At 37.2% G+C, this 10,069-nt stretch overlaps 1 long non-coding RNA gene across 1 annotated transcript in view; it reads right to left on the bottom strand.

The window, feature by feature from the left end:
* Positions 1–5,358: 5,358 nt before the first annotated feature.
* Positions 5,359–10,069, bottom strand: part of LOC112550959 — a 42,552-nt gene continuing 37,841 nt past the window's right edge. Inside the window, exons 2-4 of the long non-coding RNA XR_003095045.1 lie at positions 9,715–9,793; positions 7,123–7,202; positions 5,359–5,452 (exon numbers count right to left, since the gene is read on the bottom strand). This is a non-coding gene — a long non-coding RNA (uncharacterized LOC112550959). The remainder of the gene's footprint in view (positions 5,453–7,122; positions 7,203–9,714; positions 9,794–10,069) is intronic.

Raw genomic sequence — 10,069 nt, 5'->3', positions numbered from 1 at the left:
CCAATAATATAATACATGGCAGTTTCATCTATCTTAGTTATGTCTGAAATACCTACCTATCACATCAGAATAGGTAGGACCTATTGTCTGAAGATTTCCGAGTGTATTGCAAACATTAATGAGCAGACCTTGCAACATACCTCCTAGCCAAGTAAATATTATTACTCCCATTTCACATCTCATGTACATTATTTTACAGATAATGAAATATATGATGACTTGCCAAAGGTTACAGCAGAACTCTAATGTCTGAGCTGGAACATTCAGAATTCCTTACTTCTGATCCTGTGCTTTAGCCATAAAACCTTCTTTCCTCCCTTAAAATCAAAGGAAGGCTAAATGCTGTCAGTGTGATCCAGTGGGTGGATTTTCCCATTCTCTGGGCATGTCTACATGTGTATTTATGTATGTCTAAACATAATGCACCTTTGCTTAAAGTGCATTAAGGCAGTTTAGGTGCATGTCTACATATAAACATGCTAATGTCATATTAGCATATGTACAGACACGGTAATGCACATCAACATGGTGTCTATCCATTGACACACACTGTGTTAATGCGCATTAGTGTGTGTACTTGTGCGCTAATGCACCTTAGCTATTCACGCCTAAATTTGATATTTGCTTTATGCAGGTATCAAATTTAGGCTCACATAGCAAATCTCCATTTTAAAGGCGCATTAAGAGTATGCACATGTAGCCGTATGCATGTGTACACATGCCCTTAAAAGGGGTGATTTTAGGCTAAGCCTGCTTAAAAGAGGCGTGTGCCCTCTGTAGACCAGAATGCAAGCAGGGCAGTTAAAATAAATCCAAACTCCTGTGTTGCCAGGAGAGTCTAGGCAAAGTTGAGGATTTCTGATTTCTACTCCTACAGTGAAGTGTCAGACTTCAATCAATAACTAGGCCTGTATATATAGAGATGGATATTTTTGGTTCACGGTAATTTGGCTGCCAAATACAAAATTGCCTCCATAGTTATTCTTTGTCTGGAATGTGTATGAACTGGAACAATGTATAGAGCCATCTAAGTTTTTTTCCTGGAAAATTAGCAAAACAACAATTATATACTGATTATAGTAGAGGAATCTAGGCATGTTATCAAGATGTGGCATGACAAGTTCACTAGACATATCCTTTTCCAGCCTGTCCACAGGAGGGCAAAATCTGCATGAGGTAAAGAAAAGTTCATTGCAGATGCATCCCCTGAAGGGTAACTAATTCATTTATAAGAAATAAGGGGAGAACAAGGCAACATTTGTCTGTCTGTCTCTTGCCTCCCTCCCTCTCTCTCTCTCTTTCTCTCTCTCTTTCGTTCTTTCTTTCTTTCTCTCATTTAGAAAGGTTGCAGTATATTAAAGTATTTGTTGGTATGATGATGTGTACTCTGAATCAATAACTGAAACCTCATGTTACACAAAGGATACTAAGCAATTTTGTTTTATAATAGGTTGCAGAAAGTGACCACACTTTGCATTTCCTGCCCTTGTAGTGGTTTTTTGGCTTTCCAAGTCTCCATCAATATAAAGAAAGTAGGAGTCTAGTGAGATACAGCTTACCAAGTAGAGAACAGAGACATGAAAACTAACAATATGGTAGGAAGCAGACAGATCTATATCATAGTTCAGGTTACAGTCATGCCTCTGTCTCCATGTATGTTGTCACATTACCCCAAAGTGCTTAAGGTTCTGGATATTAAGAAGTTGCATTAGAGAAGCATAAGGGATGTATGAAGTTTAGCTGCGGGAAAGACCTTCATGTGGTTCTGTATTAGCACTTTGCCTAATTAGCTACCAAAAATCCCAAAATTAAAATGAAAGTTTCAATTAACAAAAGCAAAGAGATTCAGAATGAAATCTTTCATAGCATTCTTACCTTATCCTTTCAAACTACTGTAACTTACAGCACTTAGAATACACAGCCACATATGGCTAGATTTAAATTAAAGGTCAGGAAGGCACCATGACTCTGAAGCAAAATTCCTCTCTGATTCCCTTTTGTTCTAGGAGCTGGGAAAGAATATATTGTTTTGCTTTAAGCTTACACCAGTGGTAAGTTATGATGCCTCCATAGCATGCTAGATAGTTGATTGTGCAAGCAGGAAACAGAGCTAAGGTTCTGCCTACCTGCTGTGGATGGGAGATGTGCAGGTGTGCAGCTCCCATTCACATACTCTGATACTGAAGGAGGAAACACAGGCAGTGTTGGGACTGGAGGATTCTTAATTACCCAACCTATTCCACTGCATGATACTGGTGTCCAAATTATAATATGTGCCCAAGTGGTCCAGGACACTGTAAAATCATCCAGTGTTTGCACTTAGGCTAGCTTATCCCTCCCAGTCCAAAAAACCCCACAGTAGCAACAGTCTATATATAAACAGCAGAATAAGCTGAAAAATATAAAACAAGCTTTCATACTGATTTTCCACAGTTTTGTCATATAGACAGACAAGTAATATTTAAATATAAAATATGATGTTAAAAATATATCCTTTGTCTTTTTTTTCTCAGTAGGAGAATATGTATAAGACATTTCCATTGACATCATAATGGCTCAGAAGTCAAAGGAAATGTAGGAGACACTGATCCATTATAATATCAATGGGAATGTATGAAACACTGCAATTGGCATCCTTGATGGAAGTTTAGAAGTCACTTTATGCAAGTGCAAGATACATTCATTGACATGTATGGGATACTGCTATGCATGGACCTCATCCAATGTCATTTTGTATCATTACTGGATGTCTTTGATGGCAATGAAATTACATAACCTATAAAAGGGTTGTAAAAAGAGATCTACAGTGCATGTGTGGTAACCTCCCTTTCAAAAGTGCAACCTCTTAGCTCTTTCACACTGTTATTGTTTTTAATGACTAAAAGTCTGATCCTTACAGTACTTATGGGAGTAACTTTATTTGAATGAGTTGTCCCATTTTTTCCTTTAATAAAACTTCTCACATAAGGAAAACTACAGATGCATGAGTGAGTATAGGAACAGATCCTGTGAGACAATGATACAAAAGAATAAGTAATTAAAAAATAGTAACAGGAGAAACTAAGAAGGGGGGAAAATGAACAGCGAAATTTACCTGTGTTTTTATTGGTACTAATCAGAAAACTAAACCTAAAGTTACTTTTGGCTCATTTACACTTAACATATATATATCCAGATCATGTCATTAGAAAAAGAAATCCCATTTAGGCTGACAGTTTACATATCAAATTTCAGTGTACAGTGACTGTGAAAAACTACCACATGACAGGAGAAATGTCAGTCACAACAAATAGTCTACCTTTCATTTCACCTTCCGTGCACTCAAATTATATTATTGCACTATTAATGGTACTACAGTACTCTCTCTTAGTGGATCATTCCACTGTCTAATTGCCCATGCTGTTAAGCAAGTTTCCAATGATGAACCTATTTATGACTTCAAACTATAGTTTCTTGTTAGTCAATTCTCAACTGCTGTAAATAACCCATTTTGCCTCATTTATGTTATTAAATCTCAAATATTTTATCCTAAAAAAATGACGTTTTACCCAATCTGTACATCAAACTTCTATAACTTCTTATCACGGACTATAAATTCTGACTTTTTCATTGTGACAGACTAGTAATATTATTTTTAATACTGTATTTTATATTTAATCCCTTTTTGACCTTTTTTTACTGACAGAATCTTCAGTAAACTTTTCCATTGATGACGTAGTATCTTAGAAGTCAAATGAAGTGTAGAAACCTGAGCCATTATAATTTCAATGGATCTTGATGCAGTCCAGCAGTTGGCTTCATCAGTGGCCTTGGGTTTAAAGTAAATCATCTGGGTTTATTCCCAGCTTTGTAGTAAAAACACTCTAATGTTTGAAGAAGTCAACTAGACAAAATGTTTCAATCTTTGGGATTCCCAGTACTTCTGAAAGTCAAGCCACTTTTGCCTGAAATCTTAAATACTGTACATGCTTCCCAATTTGAGGCATCCAAATGTAAAAATCCTGGCAGTCTTCACTGTTTCTTCACTTCATTCTCTGTACGGTGAAGATAAAAAATAGCTCCTTAAACCGTGAGAATACTGTGAAGCCCCCAGATAATTTAGCAATGGACATCATAGAAATGCCTATTCCTAGGTAACTATGATTTTCCTTCATTAGTGTAACTTTTCTTTGAACTGTTTTTAAGATCTCCCTAGCATTTTGCAATTCAGATCTATTTTCTATGCTGCTGAAGTATCTTGGAGGTTGCTATAACATCTGCAAATCAGAACACAATTTTCTCAAGGAAAAAGTATCTCCCCTCACATTTCTCCTTGCTTTGATGTATCTTTCATATTTGCCTTTTGGTTATATGCAGTCAGTCTGTAAGCAAATAACCATTTTCAGTTTCCCTATAAAGTTTCTTTCTGAGATGTTTTGATGCAAAACTTTACATAAGTCTAGGCAAATTACTATATTACTTTGCACACCAAACCTTTCTCTCTATTTTTTTCCCCAAAGAAGACCTTCCAACTGCTGTAACTTAATGGACTTAATCATTGTTACTTATCACTCAATGTGCTTTCCTTTCCTAAGTATTTGACTGTTCGTGCCTTCATTATTTGAAGTTCACTTGGTGAAAGGAATTGTTCTTCTTATTCAGGCCACAGAACTGCAGTGCAGGTGATCCATGCCTTCCTTCTGGTTCATTTCTTACATAAGAAAGTGTGGCTCAGTGGATCCATGTTGCTTCTTTCCTGGTTTACAATTAACCAGACCCTAAAGTCTCACTGTTTGGGATGATGGGAAGTCCTTCTGCATCAGGACTTCAAGTTATGTAGCAAGCATTTGACACCCTTTGCAAACTTCACATAAACTCCTGAATCCTTACATGGAGCTTCACTAGTTTGGCTGCATTGTGGCTCTCTGCAGTCACAGAAGAGGGAGTGGGATTATAATCTTTTTTATAATTGATTATGTGCTATCTGTAATGTTGAGATGAGTTTCTTTGTTGGTGTCCTCCAAGAAATGGAAGTGCTGCTCTGCATGGCAGCTCTCCCAACACTAAAGGGGGAAAAAAAGCCAAGAACAAATTGTCTTGGCTGGCTATAAAAACACAAACTTGAAAATAGAAAAGTCCCCAATTTAAATCTGCTGTTTCTTTTACAGACCAGAAATATGATGAGCATCTTTTAAAGACTCTTGTTGCAAATTATTTTTACAATTATTTTCTACATTCAAGCTATTAGATATAATTCACCTTCTTATAAATAAAGACTAATGTTTGCAAGGACTCCTGCACCTGAAACAGATCATTTATTTTTAGTTGAAGCTTTTGTTTTAAAATAATCAAAAATGCATTACATATTACTTTGGTTTGGTTATGTAGATCAAATTCTCCTCTCTAGCTGAAATCCACAATTTGCTAGCAATTCTTGTCTCCAGGTCTCAGGAAAGGATCCATTCTTAAATATCTGAAACCAAATTAAACACAATACAGTGCAATTTGTTTCAGTTCTCATAGCCTATTGTAGTCTGTGATGTCTCACAGACATTTATAGCTTATACGTTCATTACCATTCTCCTAAAGTGGGATCTTGCATCCCTTTTCCAGGGTGTTAGGCTAGCTTTTTTTGTAAAACATAGAGCTATACAAAATAGAATTTGCAAGGTATTTTTAGACAGGAACACAGATATTAACTTAAGGTTCCTTGTTAAGCATTCTGTTGTGGAGAAGACTTTAGATATTAACTTTTAGGTTACAGATTCCTGGGTAACTGGTATGCCATCATAGCACATCCCATTAGCCCAGACAAATTATTCTGTAGGTATTCTATTGTTCGAATACATAAACAATTGTCATGGTAAACTATTATTGTGCAATCAGGTTTCATATAGTGATGTTTCATAGCCTTATTAATAAGGCAAGACAGTTTTAAGAATAATTTGTTACTCTGGATATCAAACCATCCATTTTTGTAATGTAAACTAAATGTAACAATGTAAAACAAATCTACAAAAATCTATCATGCTATATTTATGTATGTACCTTTCACATTATAGTATATTTTATGAGAGTTAACATCACATTACAGTTTGTTCTCTTTCTTTTGTACACTTTAACTGAAGAAGCTTGTAGTTTTTTGAAGAAAAAGGAACATGATCCATGTACAATAAGGAATTAGAGAAGTCGCACTCCAGGAGGGACCTAACAGGGAGTGAAACTGAGCAAAGGAATGAAAGGATGTTACCAGATGACCACTACCTACTTAGCTTGTATGACTGGCCTCTACACGTGCTCAGTTCCTGCCTTGGGGCAAGTTAAGATTTTGATTCCTATAACTGAACCTTCTTAATTGATGATGAACTAATCTGAGATTTTAAACTCTTGTATTAGTTGCTAGAATGGTCTCTTAGAGTAGAAGTGATCACTGTAAAACAGAACAGTTATGAGTACTGTAATTTAAACTTTTGGCTGCCCTGGTGTGTGGAGGGATAATAGGATATAGAATGGTAACACTGGCGATATTCCTCAGCTGTATACAGTACAGTGTGCTGTTACAAGACAGAAATGGGGTAGGGGAAAGCATAAAAAGATGCAATCAGAGTGAGCGATGTGATGTTTGCATTTTTGTTTGGTTTTTTCTGATTATTGAAATCCTTTTGGTGGAGGGGAGGGTTATGTTAGGAGGAAATTAGATGGAAAGGCCAAAGAAAGGGATCAGAGACAGGCAGGAGATGACAAGGTCTGGGGCAAACAGGCAATCAGCATATGGAAAAACATGTTCAGAGGAAGTTTGCGTGCACTGTACTGGTGAGAGTTCCTGGTGAGGATGCAGCTGAACATGTCCCACCCATCTGTGCTTGCTGATGTGCTCCAGACCTATGAATTTGCTCTGCAATTATCCCCTGAAGCTACTTTCAGGCTTGCTGGAGACCAAGGATTTGAGAGTAGACATGGAGGGCACAGAGGCCTCACTAGTATCTTCCTAGGGGCAGTGTGTGCCTGTGGGCATAAATACGATGTAGTTGGGGGTTGCTTAGCTCCATCCTTACCAGAACCTACTAAAATGTAGACAAGCCTAGTGAAAACTTCAGAACATAGGCTATCGTTAGTGTTGATCAGCCTCAGCTGTCCCCTCACTTTTAGCTCTTTTCCTTCAGTGAAGAGGTAGTTGCTTGAATTAGTTTCTCAGTGTGAGAGTCTGTCCATATCAAAATGTCCTGAATTGAATAATAATAAGTATCATGTCATTATAACTAATTTATCATAACAGTTAAATAACACTTATTGTAAAACCAGTTAATATGCTATGATAAAAGCTGAGAGTACTAGAAAACTCAAAGCCAACTCTCGTATGTTCATCTTTTGCAGCATGAATTAAGCACAGTGTGAAACTTAAATGGTCACTATTAAGTCCTTTATGCCAAATCACTAATCTACCATTAAAGTTTAATATTCTCATAGGGAATATAATTTCTATTCCAATTAAGTTTAAAACAAGCATTTCCCCTGGTTATACCTCATCCACATTGTGCTAAATATCCACTGTAAAAATTAAACTCATGAATTCATGATTTCTCTGAAATCTGCCCATAATTCTGTGCACTACCATGTAAAAGTGGGTGACATGTATATGTTCTATTATATGCTTCCAATGTCCCTTTGAAATAAAATCTTGGTATTGGAAGTATTTCTTTAAAATTAGAAATAAGGATTTTTCTTGAATTTCTAAATTCATGGTCCATTACATACCTGATCCAAACTCTGTTGAAGTCAATAGAAAAACTCCCACTGACTTTGTTGGAATCTGGATCCAGTTCTAAGGACCAACAAAAGACTTAGATGGCTAAGGCCAAAATTGAAATCTGAAAATAGTATCTTAACTTTGATGCCACCCAGGAGATGGAAAAACTCCATATGCACCTTTGTCTGAACTTCAAGATTCTCCAGGCACACAATGTTTGGCGTCTTTACATGTGGTCCAAGAGCCATTCTAATTAAAGTGCTCGCAGCATCTCTTGTATTTGGCATTCCACACTTCAAAATGGTGGCAGGGGTACTTTACTATAGCTTGTTTGATGAGGTTTAATTAAAGTGCCCCCCCCCCCCACACACACACACACACCATTTTGAAGTGTGGGGACGCTGAATATGAGACGCACAGGCTGCGGGACCATGCTAATTTGCACAGTCCAGCAGACTCGATTAATCAAGTCTGCTCCACTGCACTGTAATTACAGCACATTGGAGCAGTGTCCCCTCCCATGTACAGGCACCTGTGCCCAAAACTGCCTGGTCTTGACAGCACATATCAAGATCCAGAATTGATCATTCTTCCACCAATGTCCTTGAGGAGCTTGATCTGGTAGCATTGTAATGGATTCTAGTTCCTAATCCCAGGATTATTTACTTATTTATTTGTGTTTTGCTTTGAACTGCCCTAGGAGCAGGTAGCAAACCCCAGGACTCCTCTGGCCCAGGAGAGTGTTTAACCTCTAATCTACACAGTGACACTTCCACTTGTTTTTTCTCACTGATGTTCTTTTTCAGAGGAGCACAACTTCAACAGGCAGTGGGTAGTGTACCTCAGAGTACCTTGATGGTTAAGATACCTGGGATCTGGAACATACAGGTTTTAACGCACCCAGGGAGAGGATGGAGTTGACCTTGGGTTTCCCATTTTCTATGAGTGTTGTATAAAAGGGGGCTTCATTTCCTAACTTTTAAAAGAAGAATGACCCCAGCTCTGTTCCTTTTAAAGAAATTATATAAATACCTACCTTCAGCCAAGTTTCAAGTCTATGAGGGACCCCAGGGGTGAAAATATCTACTTGTAGCCCTGTCTAATGCACCCTAGACATAAGATTTAATTGCTCAGGAATTTATACTGGCTAACTAGGCAGTTGCCTGGTGACTTTAGGTAGACCCCTGATCAGCCTGCTGATATCTTGTGTTCCAAAGGTACTGAAATGTCCCCATGCATGTTATAGAAGACCTAAGCATCTAATACAGGATTTGCAATTTCGCTAACTTTTATGTGCCTCTACTAGTGATGGCTCTAGTTCCTGGAGCTAAATCACTAATGTTTCAGCTAAAAAAATTTCACCTACATTTATCTGTATCATTTGGTGAAAATGGGGTCTTGACTAACGTACTGAAGCTGCTATCATCATGATTTTCTCTAATTTTCCATATAACCCATTATTTTGCATTGACTTATCATGTAACTCAGTTGAAAAAAATATATTGCTGAAGGCTATAGGTGTTTCACTTCTGAAGCAGTACACGATGACCTTTAAAGTCCTCTTAATCAACCACAAGAGAGATGATAATGCTCATACAAAAAAACTCCAGTATTGATTTTAAGAACCTTTAAAATCCTCAAGATGCAGTTTATATGCCTGCATAGTTCAGTAGGTGTACCACAGTTCACTCTTTGGAATGTCTGCCAAATATTTACAGTTGCATGTTACATATGACCTTCCAAGGTGGTATTTCAAGGGAGGAAAAGTGGTCAGAAGCAAAAGAGTAGGCAAGCAAGGGATGGTCCAAAAGAAGGCAACACTCGTATATAATTTTTAGAGCCTCTTCAGTCCTGAAAGCCCAACCACAGTGACAATAGGAAGCACAGATACCATTTCTTCTCCTTAGAAGTCTCACACCCCTCCCACTAGTTAATTTTTTTTTTCACAGTTCTTAAAGGTTTTGCCATCAGCTTGTTCTTTAACTCACCTAGATGGTCTATGTTAGTTGTGGAAGAAATTCTTTTATGAAGACATTTCCAAGTAGTACTTGCATAATGACGTCGTCACTGGTAAAGAAACACAGTTTAAGATGAGTTAAGATTTACACATGCATTAATCCAAAATTGTGGAAGTCAGTCAGGTCTTTCTACTTATTTCAGGACACTTTACAGTAATCCTTAATCCAAGGATTAAACCTCTTTGATTATGTATAAATAATGCATTATTTACAAAAAATTACAGTCTTTAGAGAGAGATTTTTAAAATATATAGGCATCTAAATAAACTGATAGATGCATGTTGGGATTTTTCAAAGTGCCCTAATACACACTGATTTCAGCAGG

The sequence above is a fragment of the Alligator sinensis genome, unplaced genomic scaffold, assembly GCF_000455745.1.
Source record: "Alligator sinensis unplaced genomic scaffold, ASM45574v1 scaffold45_1, whole genome shotgun sequence".
Classification (NCBI taxonomy): Eukaryota; Metazoa; Chordata; order Crocodylia; family Alligatoridae; genus Alligator; species Alligator sinensis.
Note: the sequence above shows the minus strand (reverse complement) of the source record. Positions and strands in the feature narration are given on the sequence as shown.